Source organism: Phaethon lepturus, unplaced genomic scaffold (genome assembly GCF_000687285.1).
Source record: "Phaethon lepturus isolate BGI_N335 unplaced genomic scaffold, ASM68728v1 scaffold3161, whole genome shotgun sequence".
NCBI lineage: Eukaryota > Metazoa > Chordata > Aves > Phaethontiformes > Phaethontidae > Phaethon > Phaethon lepturus.
Window position 1 is genome coordinate 75034 of NW_010515390.1, and position 22542 is coordinate 97575.

At 39.2% G+C, this 22542-nt stretch overlaps 1 protein-coding gene across 1 annotated transcript in view; it reads left to right on the plus strand.

Annotated features, from left to right (window-relative positions):
* The window catches only part of CPED1 (cadherin-like and PC-esterase domain containing 1), a gene marked incomplete at its 5' end in the record, with an annotated part of 113725 nt that overhangs the window by 63745 nt on the left and 27438 nt on the right, over positions 1 to 22542 (plus strand). The window lies entirely within an intron of this gene.

Genomic DNA, 22542 nt, shown 5'->3' on the forward strand with positions numbered 1-22542 from the left:
AGAAGTTGAGTAAGTTGGTGGGGGGTTTTTTCATAAAATGAACCTTCAACCCACAACTTCCTTCTGCTTCCTCCAGCCTTACCCCAAAATAAAAGGAACAGCAGCTCCCAGCTGCTTTATCTTCTGCCTCCAACCCAGTAGTTTCCTGTCTTCCTTAGTCTGAATGACCTTCTCCAGTTGGTCCCAATCTGCTCCAGGTTCTTCTTTCTATATATCAAAATAGAGATATTTTTCCTTATAAAGCTCTTTTCACTAATGGGATAGATGAGTTGGCTTCCTGGCCTATAGTTTACCTGATGTTTCACTGGTTAGGTGAGGTTCAGATGGCCTGAATGCATGATGAGTACTGCTGTGTCCTCCTGACTGGCTGTTGCCCTTTATGAGAAGTGTGACACCACCTTAAATGATTTTAGTAACTCCTGCTGATGGTCTTAATGGTCCCTTCTGAATCATATTCTGATGATCATGGTGGATGAAGTTTCTAAACCACTATCCATCATATCTGAGAAGTCGTGGCAGTCCAGCAAAGTTCCCACTGACTGGAAACGGGGAAACATACCTCCGCTTTTAAAAAGGGAAAAAAGGAAGACCTGAGGAACTACAAGTCAGTCAGTCTCACCTCTGTGCCCAGAAAGATCATGGAGCAGATCCTCCTGAAAACTATGCTAAAGCACATGGAAGATGAGGAGGTGATTGGTGACAAGCAACATGGCTTCACTAAGGGCAAATCACGCCTGACAAATTTGGTGGCCTTCTATGACGGGGTTACAGCGTTGGTGGAGAAGGGAAACGCAACTTGATGTCATCTACCTGGACTTGTGCAAAGCATTTGACACTGTCCCGCACAACATCCTTGTCTCTAAATTAGACAGGCACAGATTTGACAGATGGACCACTCAGTGAATAAGGAATTTGCTGGATGGTTGCACTCAAAGAGTAGAGACCAGAGATGAGTGTGGTTCCTCAGGGGTCGGTATCAGGATCGGTGCTGTTTAACATCTTTGTTGGTGACACAGGCAGTGGGATTGGGTGCACCCTCAGCAACCTTGCCGATGACACCAAGCTGCGTGATGTGGTCAACATACTGAAGGAAGGGATGCCATCCAGAGGGTCCTTGGCAGGTTCGAGAGGTGAGCCTCTTGAGGCGTGAACCTCATGAAGTTCAAAAAGGCCAAGTGCAAGATTCTGCACGTGGGTCAGGGCAATCCCAAGCACAAATACAGGCTGGACAGAGAATGGACCGAGAGCAGCCCTGAAGAGAAGGACTTGGAGGTGGTGGTTGGCGAGAAGCTCAACATGACCTGGCAACGTGCACTTGCAGCCCAGGGAGCCAACCGTATCCTGGGCTGCATCAGAAGAAGCGTGGCCAGCAGGTTGAGGGAGGTGATTGTCCCCCTCTACTCCACTCTCGTGAGGCTGCCTGGAGTACTGCATTCAGCTCGGGGGCCCCCAACGTAAGAAGGACATGGACCTGGACACAGGTCCAGAGGAGGGCCACAAAAATGATCAGAGGGCTGCATTCCTATGAAGACACTCTGAGAGAGTTGGGGTTGTTCCTCCCGGAGAAAAGGAGGCTCTGGGGAGACCCTGTAGCAGCCTTTCAGTACCTGAAGGGTTCCTGCAAGAAAGCTGGAGAGAGACTTTTTACAAGGGCATGCAGTGATAGGACAAGGGGTAATGGCTTTAAACTGAAAGAGGGTAAATTTAGGCTAGATATAAGGAAGACATTCTTCACTATGAGGGAGATGAGGCACTGGACCACATTGCCCAAAGAAGTTACGGATGCTCCATCCCTGGAAGTGTTGAAGGCCAGGTTGAATTGGACTTTGAGCAACCTGGCCTAGTGGAAGGTGTCCCTGCCCATGACAGGGGGGTTGAAACTAAATGATCTTTAAGGTCCCTTCCAATGCAAACCATTCTATGATTCTATGATTCTATGATCCTGGATCAAAATATATAAGTGACTAGTGAGTTATGAGAGAAACTTTCTATTATTGTTTATGGAATTAAGTTCTCCACAGTCCCAAATCAGTATAGTTGTGCTAAGGCAACAATGTCTGTAATTTGATCTCTTCTTGTATAGATGGATGATGGACTGATGTACAAAAAGATGGTTCTCTGTTACTTTAACTATCATGCAAACTTCCCAGTCAAGGAAAATTCCACTCATTTGGGATTTTGTCCAAGACAAAATATTTGCAGCATCAAGCAGATGTTAAAATTTCTGATTATCTTTTGGACTAAACTGTCAGTGAAGGACATTGATAGCAGATGGAGGCTCTGAGAAGGAACATCAGACAAAACTAGATTACTGAAAAGGTTCTGCAGATTATTCATACCAGAAGACGTTCAAATCTTTCACTGGGACACCTTTAACTAGAAGTGTGTTAAGCCAAATGGTGGGATGCACCAGCTCTCTGCTATATCACTTCCAGTTGCTGCTGGTCAACTGTTTGGTACTGGCTCCTCAGCAGAGCTGCGGTCACTTCTTGTATAAATGCTTGTAGACTATTTCAAAATACAATTAACCAGGTTTTCCAGACTACAATATCTGGAATTTAAATTACTTAGGAGCCCTCAAAAAGCGAGTTATCACATCTCTGCCTGCTTTGAGCCTTCTAAAGTCTGTTCCAACCTAAAGTATTCTATTGAGTCCGCGGGTCTCGAATCCATGAAATTTAGTTGAGTTCAAAGGCTGTTGAGAACACCTCAGCTACATGGATCACTGCACATTTCAGTGAAGGACACTGGGCATTTTTCAAGACAGAATCCATCCCCTGATATACTATTTTTTCTGTTATTCCTTTGAACACAGCTTTTCTCATCTCCTTTGTGTGTGTGCCCCATGGAGCAGAGCATGAAATACTTCCACTGCATGTAGCAGAATTTCAGCTGTCTTTGAAGGTCCGAGTTGACTGTAGCACTTCCACTTTGCTAAATACCACAAATAATACTTTGTGCCTGTCAGATGGCCATCGGACATAGAAGTGGATATGACCAGTTAGTGGAGACCCTAGTTCTAGTTGGGGATTGGACTTGCTGTGTATGTAACCTACACATGACTGCAGCTGGGTATCAACCTCTGGACCTTTGGCACTGTAAGGCAGGAGCATCATCTGCCGAGGCAGAGTGCAACTCCCCGCTGACCAAGCTAGAAGCTGTGCCAAGTTTGCCTTAATATGAAGCTAAATGAGGGACAAGATCGATCCTAGTACTCTCATACAAGTTAGTTGAGCAGAGAAGAGGGAGTACGTTCACTAATATTGTTTTTCTATTCTTATTTTATTTCTTTCCCATTCTTACTTATAGTTTTGTAAACCACTGTTTATTTCTATCACATTCAAATAAAAAACTCATCTTGCTTCTCTACCGTTAATCTGACATATTGAAGGAGAGAGTTCATTAAGGTCCAAAGGATACAATATACTCCTTCCTATCACATTTAATCAAAACCTCTGCAGAGAAGAATTTGAGTCTTAGTCATATTCATGTACAAGTAACTGGATTAGTAATAAGTATCTCATATGACTTCATATTTTTTAACATTTTTAACTGAAAGGAGTAAATAATCTGGAGTTTTCTGTTATCAGGTCTTTTGGTTAAATATCCTGTTTGGTTTAAAATTCTGGATTCTCTTTCTTCTGAATCCTTCTTGTACTTGAAGGAAAACTCGTTCATGCAGTGTCTCTTTTCTCTTGCACTATTTTAAATTAACTGTATAGTTGCAGATCTGTAGAGAATTGCTTTTTGCCCTGTGAATTAATTCCTTTCTAATAACAGTTAATTATAGATCCATCTATGAAACAAAAGAAGGTCCTATAAATGAAAAGAAATAATAAATGGAAATCAGATATTTGGCAAAGAACATTATTGTTTGTTCCTTTCACCCATTGCTGTTTCTCAGCATTTCACAAGTAATAGGTTATGTGGCTTCTCCCAGACTTTTTTAGCTATGTTGTGGAATGCCCTTCACTGGAAGACTTCAAGTGAGATTAATAGAACTGCTGGTAAACTTGATCTTACCTCAGTATGGGAGGATGAACTAGACAACCTCATAGGTTTCTTTGCTCATGGGTTTCTTTCCTGGTTTGTGTGTCTGTATTCTCACAGCTCAGACTCTTTCAGTAAAAAGCTGTGCCATGCTGCATTAAATTTAGGCTAAACTGTAAATAAAATAGAACTGCTAATGATTTGCTCTATCTGTATTTCACATATCTGATTTTAAGAACATCTTTGCTTTCCATTCAGTTCTAAAGCAGTGAAACAAGAGAGAAGTATAATTTAGAGACTTTTTATTGCCAGAAATCTTGCTCACAAATGCTTTGCTCTGTAAAGATAAAGGTCAAGAGGGTTTTAAACCAGGATGTTCCTTGCCAACTGAGCAATTTAGGAAGCAATTATTTCTAGCTAATACGGTTTGGGATGGATGCCATCATTAGAACAATGAGACTTTTCCCTTGTTTTTGATCCAGTAAACATTCTGTTATGGAGCTATGTAACCATACATATGGACATTAGGGAAATGAATGCAGAATTTGAAACAGGAAGTCACTGAACTGAAGACAAACTTATGATACAGATTTTAGCTCAAAGTGAAGCTGGGCTCAAGAATAAAGACTCCATTTATGATTGCTGAAGAATTATGGGGTTGTTGGAGGTCAACAGAACTGTGGTGTTATGATCTATGTAAAAGTATAAAAACAAAGCAAGCAATTACTTTAATCCATTGTTCAAAGCAAGATATTATGTCTACCCAGTTTAAATTAGTGAATTGTGATGTAGTAGTAAACAGAGACATTTTCAGACAACATATTTTACTTGCTAGCAAAGTGATCTTCAACTATATATTGCTGTTCTAATGCTTTTCCAGAAATTCAGCTTGATCAATAATCAATAGATGTTCCAGAAATCTTTTTCTATATCGGGTTCATAACACCAAATTGAGAAGTTAGACAAAGGCGTTTTATTTAAAATGTGCTTTTCTATCTGAAGATAATTGTTGTGTACAAGTATGAGAAGCTATATATTGTCACAAGAAGTAAAGTTCTAATATAACTTCTTTTTTATAGCATAGTCATAGGAAGCATTTAACACTTTTTCTGCATTTCTGGTCAATTCTGCACAATGAAATCAAATTATTAATATTTTTCCTGTTCAGATAAAACTTCTCCCTCTGATATTGGTGGAAATTCCAACTGAAAGGAAGATATATTTGCTGAACAAAACATGTTTTAACCACACAGCTCCTATTGTATCTCAGTTAGAGTCTTATGGAATGGCCAGTGTCCAAGGACACAAAAAGAGGTAAAACATCTGTTCCAAAACAAATATGGAAAACTACTTCAGGGGACATTTATGTCTATTAACATCAGCTGTGTCACATATGTTAAACTTATACTAAGCTCTAGTGTGCTGAACAAAGCCAGAGTATGTAAAGCTCTGTTCTTTTGAAACAACAGCACAGAAATAGGACAGAAATGAAACAGTAAAAAAGCAGCTGCAAAAAGAAGACCTGTGATCACAGGAAAATATTGAAATGATGACTTTTTTCCAATTTTCATTATGTTACATTCCTCATCTCGGAAACTTGTATTAACACATAGATACCAGAAGAGCTGAACATATCTTGTCAATATGTTTGTTAATTTATTAGAAGCAGAATCTATCTGGTTGTTTCTGAAAATAAAATTTTGACTGTTCCTGCATACACACTTGTGCATCATTAAGCAGGAGTATGTCAGGCTGCCTTTTTTCCTCTTGTAACACTGTCTTACAGATTTTACCTACACACACTCCACTCCGCCTTACTGATGCTTTAATCCAGTGAAGGAAGGTTCAGGGCTTCCTTATTTGGAATACCTGAAAGATCAAACAATCTCAATTATTGAGACTATGTTTCATCTAGCCACCAAATATGTTGATTTTAATGATAAAAATTATTGTATGTCATATTTTAAGCCTAGATAAGAACTAAAAAATAACCATAGAAATCTAAAAATGTCAGCTTGGTCCTTCTGTGTGGGAAGATCCTGCTGGCAAAAGCTATGGAAGGCCAAAATAGCAATATGCAGTTTTTTTATAGAACTTTGGTGTTTGGTCCAGATAGGTCAAATTGTGACGTCCTTAGCCAAGGGACATTTTCAGAGACCTCTTCCAGGCACAAACCCAGAAAAGCAGAGTCAATATATCACCCACACCTTCTTTAATAATTCTTTCTGCTAGGTCTCTGGTTGGGAAAAAAAAAACTTTTTTCCCTCTTCTGTAGGTTCAACAGAGTTTGAATGCCTGACAGGCCAAATTAAGGTGAGGTATTATAGACCAGGCTCTGTCTGAAAGGGTCATTAATAAAGACAGAGATATCTGCTAGAAATAACAACGCTTCAGAAAAAGAAAATGGAGCATTGTAGTTGTTTTGTTCTACTTCAATAACTCTGTTTTGTGGCCATTTTCAGCAAAGAGCAGATGAAAAACTGAGTCATGGATTAAAGGTATACCACACTCAATAGGAATTTTATTATTTCTTTTCTGTTTTACAATAAATTACATAAATAATAATCAGCTTTAGATGGGAGCCCAGAAAAATATGGGTGGATATGTAAATCCACCAAAAAAGAAATGTGAGAGAGTATCCTCTCTTCAGCAAGCATTTGTTGTTCCTTTTGAAAGCAACATATTGAAAATAGTACAGTTTTCAGTTTAGCCTCAAAGCTCTGTTTTTCATTATTGTGGCTTATTGCCCACTATTAACTGTTTCCAAAGCCCATTGAAACCTCACATGTTCTTTGACTGCTTCTGCTACAGATTGTGAAAGAAATTGCTGTATATTGTGGCCCATTAAGTTTTATATTTGGTTTGCTGTAGAAAAAATATTAACAGTATCTTCTGCTGTGTACTCTTTTGATAGTAGGAAAGATGAGAACAGTAGTGTGGATTCCCTCTGTGCTTTGTAGCAGGCTTAAAAGGAATTCGTTTGACGATGAGTTGCCAGAGAGCTGACATGGTACCTGAAGAGCTACCATATGCATTTCTAAAGGGTGCTCTGGTAATTAACGCTTATGTTGACTCTCTGTACCAAATATTTTGCTCAGTCCTCACTCTCTGCAAAAATGAAAATATGGTGGTGGGAAGGGAAGGGAAGGGAAGGGAAGGGAAGGGAAGGGAAGGGAAGGGAAGGGAAAACCTTCTGTGACCCAAGTAGTTTTCTCAGCCTGTACACTGTGGATGGAATCCATCTTACCTGACTTCTGTTTTCAACAATGTAAAGATCCATAGCCAACCTTGTTGCTTTGGATCCCTTTATAATCAGCTGGGAAAACTCTGCACAGTTAGCTGATCTGCTTTAAATATCTATTTTAGTTGTCTGAATGGCTTAGCTATAAAGATGTAGTGTCTGTGTTTCAGCTGTTAATATTTGATCAAATGAAACCTATCCTGGGTGATTTGCATCCTGAGCAATCCTGATAAAATATGTGTGACAACTCATGCAAGTAAAGTTACATGAGTCTTGTGTTCACAGGAGGTAGGGAATGTGGTGCAAACTCCTTTAACAGGATGTTGGTTCCATCCATTAGCACGTGAGATACATGTAGTTCAAACCTGCTGTTGTAACTGCGCTGCCACTTTGTGACTACGGAATATTTGAAGATGGATATGATGTTCAGAAGTTAAAGACTTGTGCAGTGCTGGATATTCTGTATACATATATTTCAGCAGAATGAAAACATATGCTCATAATTTGACCTGTGTCAGATCTGACTCTTTATCCACTGAAAATTCCTAAAACTCTTACCAGTGTAGGGTCAAGTCATTAAATAGGTAATGTGATTTCTGCATAAAGGATTGTTTTGGAAAAGGAAGTGAAAGAAGAGAAAAGGGAAAGAAGAGAAGACTGGTGATGAAGGAAATTGAACAGCAAACCCACTTTTCCCATAATAATTTTATTTGAAAGTATAAATTTGTGACTTTTTTTTTACTTTTTCTTTATATGCCTTGAGGCTTTACCCTTCATCCAGGGTTGTATCATATGTTAGGAATGCAATTTATAATTTAAATAAACATTAGAGAAATAAACCTACTAGTGATAAGACTGAAGGCTCTGTCTTTAGTCCTTATGAAATAAAAATCCAAAGTGTTCACCCCTCACCTTATGAAGTTACACAGCTTTGCTCCAGTCACATACTTTTGTGACTGTTCCCTACCTTTAGGTATGAAACACACTATAACTTGTTCAAAAACAGTTGAAATATAAAAGCTGATCTATAAATATTATGATTTGCTTTTATTATTTTGGAATAGAATAATATGAACAGTGCAGCAAATTAACATACAGTATAGAGGTTCAAAAATGCTTTTTTTTTTTTTCATTCTTTCAAGTTCTCAAGTCCCCACCTGCCAGCCTGGGCTCTTTCAGATATTGATGCAGATCCCTATTTATCTGAATTCCCTTGTGTCTGTAGTGTGTTTGAATATCCCCTGAACAAAATGGACAGAGATGTTCATCCCTGTCTGAATCCAAGCATGTGTCTCAGATGCCCAAGCTAGAACATTAGTCCCTCAGAGCCCTCACTGAAGTGAATGGAGAAAGGCAATCCTCCAGGGAGTGAGTTGGAGAACCTAATCCATACCATCCACACGTTACAGAAAACAGCTCTTCTCGAAATCAAGAGCAACCCTATCCCTCCTCTTCTCAAGGATCAGAGACTATGCTCACTTTTAAAACCAGAAGTATAGTTTAGTTGATGATGAAAAAAAAAGACATCCACTGAGCTTGTATTCTGCCTTTCCACAATTTTTGCAAACTGTCTTGCAGCTTCAGAAAAGTCCTGTGAGTTTCCTGGCTCTGTGAATGGGAAGAATGCATGTGCTTAGCGAGAACAGGGCGTTACCCTGCCTGCTTGCTCCATCTCCTGCCACAGGACTGGGAATTTTTGTCACATCTCATCTCTCCGTCCTGCTAAGGGAATTACACCTGTTAAACCACAGAAATACTGTTATTTAGTTACTCCTTATAAGAAAGAGATGATTGTCTGGACCAAGAAGCTCTGAGGAGTAAGAAGGGAGTCAAAGAGCCTACCCCTCTGTTATCCACACAGCTGCCACATTTTGCTTTCCATGCACAGGCTGTTGATTAATTTACTGGGCTATGTTTTAAGAGGGAGAGAGACATTTTGTTCGATACTTATATTGTTTAGGACACTTTGGTTGTAGTGACTGATTGTTGATCTCTTTGCTGCAATTACAGATATATTTGCAATAGATTTTTTCTTAATTTGTGGTTTTGTAATGACTCGTGCTATTGGTAGTCTCTAATAAATCTCATTTGGTGTCATAATACATAACTCAGAAAGCTACTATGAAATATTTGTAAAGGTTGTTCTGCAAATAGAGCTACTGTGTCCATTCTCCTAATGAAGCAGACAGAACCTGATATAAATTAATAGATACTTTGAGTTCTGTATTGTTAAAAATGTCTTGTCTTTATGGACCAGAACCGTGACTGATAACCAGACTTAACTGTAAACTTCAAGTGAGTTTTAAATTACAACTTTGTTTAGTTGAGGCTGCAAATTATCCAAGTAGGAGTTAAAATATTAGTAACATCAAATAGAGGACTTGTCAAACTTGCAATCATTCAAATAAAATTTCATTTACAACAAGTATAGTGCAGCTGGTTAAATTAGGAATTCTGTTTGCAGCTCACAGTAAAAATATTTTTATTGTTGTTTTTTTTAATCTATGAAACAGTTGCCTAAAGAGGAGCAGAATCCCCATGCCAGATAGACCCCTACTTTGGAGTTAATGTCTGCTCATCCCATTGGAGCTTTTTTACTTGAACCACTAACTCCACTCCCATCAATCAGTACCTAAAAGATTTGAACTTGCACCTCCTACATCTCAGCACTACTGATTAGGGTCTTAGAGGTTACAGAGATCTCTTAGCAGCGTTTTCTGCTGGGCTTAGTCTGGTCAATAAATTCCCAGAATATTTATTAATCAGCCTCTTCTGACAAAATTAGAGGAATGTCTACTTCTGACTTGAATCTCAGCACCGTCAGCTCTCAGGTAGTTGTGTGCATGTCAAGCTACAGCATAAAAAGCCCATTTGGCCTGCGGCACTTGCTTTCTGAGGGGAGGCTGAGGGAGATGGTCTTTTTTAACCCAGGGAGCAGAAGGTTTCAGGGAGAGTTAATAGCAGCCTTCCAATATCTAAGAAGAGGTTGCCAAGAAGAGGGAGCCAGGCTCTTTATGAAAGAGGTGCACAACAGAACAAAAGCCAATGGTCATGAATTGAAACAGTTTCTGGCTGGGAACTCGGAAGGGAACATTTGCATTTCGGGGATAGTCAAGTGATGCAGACTTCCGAGGGGAGTTGTGCAGACTCCATCCCTGGAGGTTTTCAAGACCAGAATAGACAAAGCAACCTGAGCAACCTGGTCTGATCTCATAGTTGACTCTGCATGGAGCAAGAGGTTAGATTAGAGACCTCTTGAGGTTCTTTCCAACTGGAATGATTTTGTGACTCTCTGATTCTGTGAACTATATGGAAGAAGATGCACATTTTTGAGAGGTATAAAATAAATCAGATGTGCTCTTTGACTGTGGCAAATCATTATGATGTGAAAGATTCAAAGCTATATATGTTAGTTTATATTAATGATTAGAAGTGCCTTTTCATTTGGAAATTCTATCATTTGACATGTGAGGTAATTAATATAATTTACAAAATATGAAGAGTGTTACAACTGTAACATATAAAACACAGATAAACATACCACAGACTCAAGGTAACCCATTTCTTGCTTTATAAGCCAAAAATGCTTGTGGGAATATCATAATGTTCCAGAGCGCTACACTGTGCAAACAGATCTCTGCTCTTAGCTGACAGATGTGGAGCAAAAACATGTGGTCAGACAACTCATTAAACACTGCACATGTGGATGTTGCAAGCAGCAAGTTATTCCAGATAAAATCACTATAAAGTTATGAGCAGCATGCTTTTACTCCATTTATCATTTTTCTGAAGGTATATCGTGATTTGACATTGTATTTTTTTGATACCATTACTGTCGGTGTGAGGAAGGCTTTGGATAAGGAGCTTGTACTTCAGAAAAGAAGGACAAGCAGATCCAAAGAGTGCCTCTGCTGGAAAAAAACTTATGCATGTGAGCTGTGTCTGGTAAGGTACAAAAATGAGTATTTGGGGAACTTACACCTTGCATTAGCTCCTGGCATTTGAGGCATTCACTATTAAGCATTGTGAAAGGATAAAGATTACTTTTGGAACTTGATTTGCTGTGGAGAGGTACTCATTAGCCTTGTGGATCTTTGAGATAATTGCACTCAACAGCTGCCACTGAGGTCAATCAGAAGACAGGAAAAAATATCTCGGGAAACGTCCAATTTCTTGTAAAAACTGGTTATGAATGGCACACTGCCAATGGACCACCAACATTCATAAATGATGATAGCACCTCTTTTGTTTGGCTTTAACTCAGAACTAACTTCACAACTTCAGTCAGTTTCTGGAGGGCGAGAAAGGCAGAAGAGGACTGAGGCAGCTTTTTTGCTTTACGAGAAATGCCTTACAGCACATCGAAAGACTCTCATTTCCATGAAGCTTCATTTTTGCACTCTGATAAAGGGGTTTATACAGTTTTACCAGGAGAAAGCAGAGTCATCCCCAAGCCATTGAACCTCACAGAGTAAAAGCCATTTGGAGCCTCTACGTGTCTGGGCTTTCATAGCTGCATTGAGGACATTTGTTGGACCTGCGTAGCTTTTCGTTCCCCAGTATGCTAGAAGCTGAAGTTCATCAGTCTAAGGAGGAGATTGTTTAAACACCATAATCTTTGTGTGTTGGCCCATTAAAATCAGTCTTGTATGGATGCTTTACAGTGCAAAATTGTGAGCTAGAGTTTATCTGCTACTTGTTTTTTTCCTGCACTCTATTGTTTCATTACTATGAAAATAGTAAAACAGTGCTTTCAGACTAGCAGTCAGTCTTGAATTGTTTCCTCCTATGTAATGCTTTGCACACAATAGAAGGCAAGTTTAGTATTGCAAAATAGAGGCATTTCAAAGTACTTCCTAATATTTTTTAGCAATTGCAAACAATTATTTAAGCAGTTCTATTCAGTTTTCATAACATGGCACATCTACACAGCCACGTACCCTAAGAAAATTTTTTACCATTTATTTTACCCATATCCTTCTCTTTTCCCTTTCCTTCTCCTGTTCTTCCCTCAATCTTTCTCACTCTTTTCCTCATGTTAGTAATATGAAAATAACTTAAAAGAAATAAGTAGTTATCAAACATAAATACTCTCCTAGAAGTATCCTCCCATGATTCAGTCATGCAGAACTGCCATTTTTATGAGAGAAAGGGGTATTAGCAGCTGGAGGGTAAAGATCAGTATGGTAGAATTGGCACACCAAAATTACTCCACATCTGTGTTTTTCTATTAAAGAAGACTGTAAAGTTTATATAGTCTCTACTGTTGTCAAATGATAAAAAGGCTGCAGAAAGGATGTGGAAGGAGGGAATTAGAGAGAAGTAAAAGCAAAATGACACCATCCTTGCACTAATTCTTAATTTAACCTTTGTTAAATTACTATCATGTGTCTAATATGGATTACACTATACTGCATATAATGGTATCTAATGTATGTTATACCATAATATACTGTAATCTAATATTTACTGGAATAGGTCCCTTCCATTATCTCAGTCCTTTTGTCTGTAGTACATCCCCTAAGTCTGATTCAGAATGGAAATATTTTAGTTTTCCACAACAGCCAAGTCTGCAGCAAGGTCAGGGTCTTGGTGCCCAGGGTAAGCTCTGGCCGCCCTTTGCCACATGGAAGAGAGCTCACGCTGGAGGGAATCTGAGCTGTGTGTTTGGTTCAGGATTTGTAGAGGGTTTGCTGAGCTACTACCAGGCAAACACTTTGAGCAAAATTCCAGTTGCAAGGTATCCAGTGTCTTACTGAGAAAGAGTAGGAAGATGAAAAATAGCTGGTTATCAACCAGGAGTATGGGCAGGCCAAAAGCAATCCATCAGCTAGACTGTTCATCTGTCTAGGCAAAAATATTTAAACAATAAGATAATATTCAATCCATGGTTTCAGAGCTGCTCAGAGGGTATTGCCTGTAATCAAATAATCCTATCAGTCAGGAAAACAATGAGAGTTATAACGTGGGAGGGTTTCCTACAGGATGTGAATGTATCCATGTCTACTTTGCTGAAGAAAAAACTTGTTCCACATCTCCAGAAACCTGAATTTACAGCAATTCATTTTATTAGTGGACACAAGAAAGTTAAACACAAAATGCCTCATAGGCTGACTCAAAATACATACGAAAGGTGGAGGAGTCTTTAGCTCTATACAGAGTTATTTCTTTGAAGTGCCGAATCTCGATGAGTGTAGGTTGGGTCACCACCTGGGCCTGGAACGTTGCCCAGATCCAAGTGTAGCCTCCGTCCTTGCAAGAAAATACAGTAGTCATTTTGACTCAGTTACGTTTGTAGTGCTGCACTGGCTGTATTATCTGCCCCCTCATTGCTCCCCAGACCTGAACTGAATCACAGAAATCTTCCAGACGTATGTCTAGTAGGGAGAATAAATTGCTGTATAACACCATTTGTGTGGTTCGGGGGAGCTTAGGTGATTAATAAGTTGTAATTAACCACCTTAATACATTGTTGAGGGAGCCTAAACTTCTATTTTTGTGGGTTTTTCTCCTATTTCCACTGTGCTTCATCTCAGTGCTAACACGATCTCCATATCGACCAAAGCAAGGCTTCAGCTCAGAGTCACTTCTCTTGCCTTGTACAGTAGAATAAACATTGTCACTAAGCACATTTTTCCGTTTCAGAAGTAATTAGTTGGTTTTTGTGAGGGGGGGCTTGTTTAACTAGTGGCTGCTTGATTACTTTGGTTTAATGAAAAGGGCATCCAGTAGTAAATTACTGTGAGCTGGCTGTTAGAGAGAGTGGGGTGAATTCTAACTTCAATCTGCTCTGTTGGCACTAACTGCATGCAATCTGTTTCTGTCCATGTGTGAAAGCTACCTGCATGCAGTCTGCTGTTCCGTAAGCCATCAAGCTGTAAGGAGACTGCATTTTCAGTCTGCTATGCACCAGAAGGCAAACCTTTAATCAGTATCTTTTGAAAAAGATCATGATTAATAAAAATCTGTGAAATTCATTTCTGTGGTTATAGCAGCAAGTGTGCTGCAAATTCATTAGAATCAATTTTGATCCCATTATAGTTTAGAAAATAAATTACTACATGGCCAGATTTGTAGGTGTTCTAAGAAAACAGATTTGCCTGTCTTACTCCTGTCTCCCAGCTGTGTATATTAAATGAGTATCTGGGGATATGTAAAATTTGGTGCTGGACAGAGCTATTAGACAGCAAGGAAACTATTCTAACTCACGGTTTGAATGAAATATGTAATGATTTTCAAAGGCAAATCAGTTCTTTGTTACTTCATTCTTTTCATGGTAAGCCACAGTGTGGTAAAAGGGAAGTATAAATGATATCCAGATACTGTCTACAAATGCATTTATCTTTTCTGTTTTGATGCAGTCTTCATTGTGTGCATTCTCCAAGGAACTTTAATCTCAAATTATTTCCATTTAAGCACTGTATTTTTACTGAAGCTTTTAATTGAAGAGGAAGAAAGAAGAATAAAACCCCACCAATTCTTAAATCTTCACATTCTCTTGCTCTCATATATATAGAGTAAAAGTCTTCCCATCTGCACTACCATAGACTTTTATAGGACCTTCTGAATATAAGTAGCTTCAATTTGAGATATGGGTAGTGTGGAATGGAGACCTGTCCATCTGTCCTGGACATTTGCACAGAGGCTTTCTCTAGCATCATTTACACATTCTTAGTTTTAGCTCTCACATTTCCTTGTGTATGCAACAAGGCTTTAAACTTTATATCAGTAACAGACTTTTCATATAATTTGCTGGTTATAGTTAGAAGGATTTGTGTAAATGCTCTCTTTCTAAAGATATATCCTCTCAAGGTCTTTGCACCTGTCTGGACTCACTTAATCAAACAGCTTAACGTCTTAATAAGAGAAAGACCTGATATTTGGCCAGAATAACCTCAGAGATGGACCTTTTATCAGAGATGGGCCCTTCATTGAAGGTCATTTTAAAAACAGAGCCAAATACAGAAGGGTCAGGCTGCTGCTCTCAGGGCTACCAGCTGCTACGACTTGCCTCCAGCTGAGCTGCTGGCAAAGCACAAGGTGTTAGGGATCACCCCTGCCCAGAATGGGGGCATTGCAACCAGCGCACATCTATTTCACATGCCTCTTTTCTCCTTGGCACCTTGTTGTGGTTTAGCCTTTATGGTCTCACCAAGGAGAAGAGAGGCATGTGAGGAACAGTAGCTTCTGAAGTGGCATCCACAAAATGGACACTCCCAGGCTCAGGTCTGGTCGCACGGCACACCCCTGTGTCCCTCTGACCGTCTATACCTGGGTAATATTTTTTATTGCACACTGCGTATTGAGCAGACAAAACATTTGTACCATTCTCATAGGAGAGCAAGCATAGGTCCTTTCACCCGGGGTATTGCTTTTTGAAGAGGAGGGTGTTTGGCTCTTGAGAGTTGACTTGAATGACTCTGGTGTTCAACACAGCTGCTCTCGGGATCTGGCCCTGTGTTCCCAGTAACGACAGCTAACATCAAAGCGCATGGCTGCGTGAAGCTGGCCGTGTGCTCAGGCTCTTCGAACACGTGTGTCAGTGCAGACTGTAAATATGTGAAGGGAAAGACCTCCTGTTGTCCACCAGATACAAACGTGCTTTCCATTAGAGTGAAGCCTCCACACATTTGTAGGCTCTGTCTTTACATGAAAGGCAGGAACTCGCTGGGGTTTTTGGCATTGTCTGGGAAAACACTGGGTGTTTCTGAGCCTGTATTAGCAACTTCTTCAATGGTCCCCAGACCATGCATGGCTCTGATGTGTATTCCAAAACCCAGTATGCTACGGAGAACAATTTCTGTATAAAATAGTGTGTGCACTAATTCCTTAAACAAAAAACATTTTAGTTCACCCTGCAGCCAACATAACATAAATAAAGTAGTAAAATTTTCTGGCTTTTTAAAATGAATATATTTAGTCCATTTATTTATTATTTCCTTAGCTTTGTTTTTGTCTACTTTCCCAAGGTAACAAAGCTCTTGAAACCTTGCTGTCAGTTCATCCATAGCTCGCTAATACCTTTTCAATCCTTTGTGCCAATTTAAGCTCCATTTAGACTAAGAAAGGAAATCTTGACCTTCCAATTTTATTTTATTTTTTTATGAGAAGAAGAAAAAAGAAGCAAAATCGGTGCTCCTACTGAACTGGACTTGCAGAACTTCATTCTTTTGCATCCTGTTTGGCAGTCACCAGCTTGCTATTCATCATTAATATTTTGCTGAAAAAAATCAGTATTACATTCCTTTTCTCATGCCCAGGGGATGTCTGGGAGAATCTGGGGGAATCAGCTGGGAAGAGAGAGAGATTTAAGTATCCTTATGTCTAGCAAAACACACTGACCAAGCTCCTTATACATTGCACGGGGAGTTTTAGTGAGGTAAAGTTTGCAGAGAGAAGTTTAATATTTGTTTAGTAGAACAACTGATACAACTGGGGAAAAAAAAAACACACCAAAAAGTGTCTGGGTACAACTCTTTTCTAAATTCCAAATAGAATTGTTCAGCTTGTAAAAGTTCAGCTTGTAAAAGTAAGATCTACCAGAGCCAGCACAGCAATTAGGGAGTCAGATGTATTGCCCAGCAAAAAACTGTATGGAAAGGAACATATCTTAAGTGTACCTTTCTCTGGGAGTTACACACCCAGTCTTGGGCTACAGGAGAGCCTTTCCTCTGCTTTGAATCGCCACGTGCTCTCTCAGGGAGTTAAGTACCTACTTCAGTCGGTCCTTTCTCACATAACAGTTAACCGGGAGCCTGGTGGCGGGTGCTCCCTCCATCCAGTTTCACCCTGCGTTCTTTACACACATCTACCCTGCGGGTGGAGCAGGTTCAAGGCTCTTTACAAGTCAGTAGTTAATTATATGTACAAAGCAAATGCAAACATCTTCCTTGGGAGAGACTGAGAGACAGAACTGCCCGGAAAAGCCTATAGCTCACTGACTAGAGGGAAGACATTGGGAGCTTGAACTGAAATCTCTGCTGCAAACCAGTTAAAAGAGGGACTTTAAACTGTATTTCCTATATCACAGGGAAATGTTCTATTTATTATATCAAAGGGGAAATACCAGTTAATGCTTTGTGCACTGCACAGTCCCAGTGGCATGTCCTGAGAGAGTGTATCAGATCAAGCACTGCTGGCAAAGGGATTTTTGAACTCTGTTAGGGCTAAAGGGGCTGTGGGTGGTTTTGCCTACAACCACTAGAAGAAACATAAGCGCTTAGGAGGATGGTGGCAACTGGGTAAGGGTTTTGAGATGATACATTACAGGTGTGGGTTGTGTTGGATGAAGCTCCAAGTCGTCTGCCCAAGCTCATAGGGAAAATAAGAGGCAGAGTTGTGAATTGGACCCAAACATCCTAAATCTCGCCTTGGAAACTTAATCTCAGTACACCCCAAGCCCTAAATGAAGTTACTAGATGTTCTTGTAAGGTCTACAGAATTTTGTGCTGGAAGTGAGAAAGAAGACCTTTTGGTACGGTATACCCTGAAACACTGAGTTCCGATCTGCAAGCCTTGCTTACCGTGCAAAGCAGCTTTAACAGTAGCTTTAGCAGATGTATAGCTCACTGGACCAAGTCCTTGGCTAACATATGTTCTGTCAATGCATTGCATTCGTTGTCAGAGTATTTTGATTTCAGAATTCAAGAATGAACAGTAATGCATTTCAACTCATTCTCTCTCTCATATTTCTGAGGGTCGTTCTGCTGTGTTCATCATGGCTGTGCTATAAAGGTCTTTGTCTAAAATTAAGGGTACAAGGCTAGAGCTCCAGTGCCTCTTGCACATAGGAAGATGTAGAGTATTGATGTCTTTGCAATGTAAACTGTGAATGCCATATACCATGAGCATGGGAGGGTATAAAATAATACTCCTTAAAAATAGCCACAAGGCTGTAGGATGTTGCATCAAACATAGTGCATTTTTACTTAATTAGTGGGGGAAACTGTCAGGGCCATATTGGCACTTTATTGAGAGAGAACCATAAATATCTAATAATTTCTTTGGTTATCACAGAAAACATTTACTTCTTGCACTGTCAAAGCACATGGTTTTCTCAAGCTATTCCCTATTTTCAGGTAGAGGACTTGGCTAAATTCAAGTCAATTCACACTCAGAGCTTGCACTGGGAAAAGAGAGGGGAAAGAGGAGGACTAAGTGGGAAACCAAAACTGATGCAGCTCTTCAAGTCTCCAGGACAACATTACTGTCTCACTTTTTAAACTAAAAAAATACCAGGATCTAAAATAGCAAAATGCCTCTCTTTATCTGCTGTTCCTTGTTCCTGTTTTATCTTCATTTGAGGGAGGAAGAAACACTAAATTCTTTTCGTTCCTTTTTTTTCTTCCTTTGTGTTTTTAGTTTCTAAAGCATACAAGCTGGTAATTGTCACTGTTCTTGTTTGGGAAAAATATCATTAGCTGCTTTATGAAAACATGTTTGCTAAGAAAACAGTTGAATAATCCATTCAGATGTTAGCTTTAAATAATGAAAGAAGCTGTAATTATCTTTAGGTACAGTCTGAAATATTTTGCAAAACTTATGTTTACAATATTTTAGTCCTAATGGAGTGGGATTTCACATTCAGTCATCTTCAACTAACTCTGCAGCATCTCCGAGTTGTTCAGAATCATAATTCAAAAGTCTCTGCTAGATTGAGAGTCATGTTTTTTAGCCGTCATGAATATTTTTGTTCTAAGGTTCACAAATACAGAACTTTGAACTATTATTGACTATTTTGGAGCAGGAAGACAGATACAAGTGTCTAACTGACATCAACTGTGTATTAAACATGATGTAAAATGGAATTTAATCAAAATCCTTCATAGATTAAAAGGATTCTTTCATGTTCTCCACAAACCTAAAAAATATTAAAGTAATGGCATGAAACTTGCAGTATTTTCTCTTTATAAGTAGTGCTTATTTCTCAAAAGAGTTTCTTAGCTTTCTCTGAGGTTAGTATTCTCAGTGCAGAGGAAGTCACTGTGCATCTGCTTAAGATGAGATTTATTTCTCCATATAATCTGTTTAAGCTTTGAGGCAGTTGTCTTTGTAGAGGGGCACCTACTGGGATTTTCAAAAGCCCTTTAGCAGATAGTAAAGATATTGTGTAAACACAACATTGTCTGTCGCTGGTTAAAGCATGTGACATCATTACTTCCCAAAAAATTTTCTGTGCAGAAATTTGTGATTGAGAGAGAAAAATCCTGCAATATATGGTATGCTAGTATTCTTAAGACAAAATAATAAGAATTATAGCAACAACATGAATAGGGCTAGTAAGAACTTGAAAACACTTTAGACTGATGGCTGTACTTTGTCCACATTTCAAACTGTTCTCTGATGTCTCCACCATGCCTTGACAATTTGGCCAGAATCTCAGCTTTTCATATCATTCCCAGTCTCCTACTTATGTCTGCACACTGCGTGTTCCAACCCTGTGAGTGCCCAGACTCCTTTTCTGAAGTGTTTTTATGGCCCCTACCAGATCCCTGTGGAACTGAGCATCTCATAGTTTTTTAATGTGTTTTTTGTGACAGTGCCTTTGGGGTCTCTGGGGAAATATTATCCCGTTTTTGCAGATGGAACACATTAGGTTCCTTACAAAACACAGTGGTGGCAGATTCTTTCCTTTAAAACATAGATGCAACACATGGACACATTACTCCATCAGTTCAATCCATTAGTCCTATATTCTCTGTTTAATGGATTTGTGTGTCTTTTGATGTAGGCAATGTCTTCGTCTATGTCTTAGGCAGTGCTTGATGACTAATAATAGTCACTGTTTCCCAGCCAAAAGCAGTAGTGAACTGAAATTTCTTGGGAGACTGCCTCTCTCCTTGTGAGAGCTTTCTAGACTTATCTTGTACACACAGGAGTTTCAGTTCAATCTAGTTAATTTTGGTGTTGAGCTGAACCAGTCTGAACCTCTGAGTCTTTGGAGGCTCATCTATGACCAAATAATGCAACTAGACAGAGGGAGATGGTTGAATAGAAGTCAATATGCCAACCGTTCCTTCATTTATTACTGCCATATTAATAAAGTTGATAGAGTGGAACTAATCCATCTGTTCACAATTTATTCCCTAGCAAGAAGATACAATTTCACTATTTCATGAGCTCACTCTTTGACTAATTTTATTAGAATCCCTTCCATAGCATCATTTTTAATAACTTTTCATCCAGTTCAAGTTATGTGTAAAATAGTAGAAAAAGATGGACTAAAGAGAGATGAAAGAATTTCATAACGCAGGTCAGCTTAAATAGAACCAGATCAAATAAAGCTAAGTCAGTGAATCTACAAAAGCCAAAAGAAAAGCGTTCAAAACTACCTGTTTCACAGGAAGCTTTGTTCTGTCATGTCTAAAATATAAACAGTCAAAAGAAATAACGCAGCCCCAGCAGCACCATAAGGCAAGTCAGAGCTGTGGTGCCTTGCGGGGGGTGGCTGGGTGACCTGCCGGGCTGGCAGGCAACGCTGGCTGAAGGACTGCAGGGTCAGACCTCTATGGATGGAGAGGTGCCCTCCCCTCCTTGCCAAGAACTCGGCAATGAGGTTTTTCTCATCCACTAGTTCCCAGACACCTGTGGACTCAGAATGTTAAAAGGATGCAGGAGTTTGGCTACACGTTGATTGTATGCAATGCTAAAATGAATAAGCTTAGTTATATTTCTCCTGTTGTTTAGTTTAAAACATTCTGATATGCTGAGCCTCTATTAGTCTAGTAGGGGTAGCGTTCAGTGATTTCGGCTGGATGCAGTCTCAGATGTGTTGAGCCCACCATTCCCATTGATCACTATGGGTTTTAATACAAATGCAAGAAGGACTTTTACTGAGAAAGCTGTAATGTAGACCCTAGTTACAGGCATCCTGGGTGGGAGTTTCCAAAGCATTCAGTTCATTAACAGAAGTCTACTTCCACTGAAAATGATAGGTTTAGCAACAGCTTTGAATGGACAGAGTTGGGTTATTCCAGAAAAGTGCTGAAAATCCTACCCTCTTATTTTAAAATGCTTTTTTGAGCTGACAGGTAGCAGCAGCTGTAGATGCTAAAAGTAACTTTATTTTTGTTACGCGGTGCTCGGTCATTGCTGGAGAACTGACCATTCAAATGAACGCAGATGGACAGTTTGTCCCTATTCAACATGAGTTTCCCCAGGAAAGTCATGGGCTTCTTAGCTTCTCTCTTTTTAACTGCTTCTAGTTTGGTGGAAGCTCATGGGCTTAATGTGTAGACAGTTACTGCAGTTTCAGATTAATAATTTTTCATTAAGGTGGAGGTGGTAAAAAGTTACAACAGCAAGTAAAAATCCATAAATAATTAAATGAAATCTCTTAATCTAAAGTGCAATTGCAACTACTATGGTATTATCTATATGACATTCATTCTATGATATTAGTTGTATGACTGTGGATCATCTTTATAATGTTTTGATTATTTCTCTCTCACACATGTATATGATTTTAAAACTGGTATTTTTTTTTAATACTTTTGTACACTTGACTGAAACCCTGTATGTCTATGTTTACGTCTATGTCTACGTCTATGTCTATGTCTACGTCTATGTCTATGTCTACGTCTATGTCCATGCCTATGTCTGTCTACTGATATGCATATGCATACACATATGCATATGTATAAGTGTATAATTGAGAGGAAATACAGTGCGGTTATTGAAAGCTGAGCTAAACAAAATTCTTATTAAATCAGGCTCCTGGACTATAAATAAATGAAATAACATATGCATTAATAGCTCCAGATTAATAATTGGAGAAAACTGTAGAAAACTGTAGAGTATCAGGCTCAAAAATCTATGTGATCTATTCAAAAATGCTAAAACTTACTTCCTTTATGAAGAATCAAGTTCACTGTAGTGTGCTCTCAACAGAAACAATTCTAATTTCACACAGCAGATGGACTCCAGAAATGTTCACTCTTTAAGTATCAACTGATGTTGATTGAAAGCTATCTGGGTGTACAGAGGAAGGCTTTTTTCCTCTTTTATTTGCTAGTGTCCAGAAAATCTTCTGTAAAGATTAAAGATAGTTTACTAGTAAAATGCCAAACCAATCTTACAAAGAGTTGATTCTAACTGTGCACTGAAGTATGTAATACAGAGGATTTTTTCTTTTGATTCTAGTCCAGACATTTCAAGGGCCTTTTTATGTCTGCCTTCTAAAAATGCAGGTTTGCAGGGAGAACAGACACAGAGCAAGAGCTATCCTTTAAGTTTACATGTCAGGCTCTCATCTTTGCCATGAGTGATCTTCTGTAAACGTACTTAAGATCACAAGATGTTTCATCTTTGCG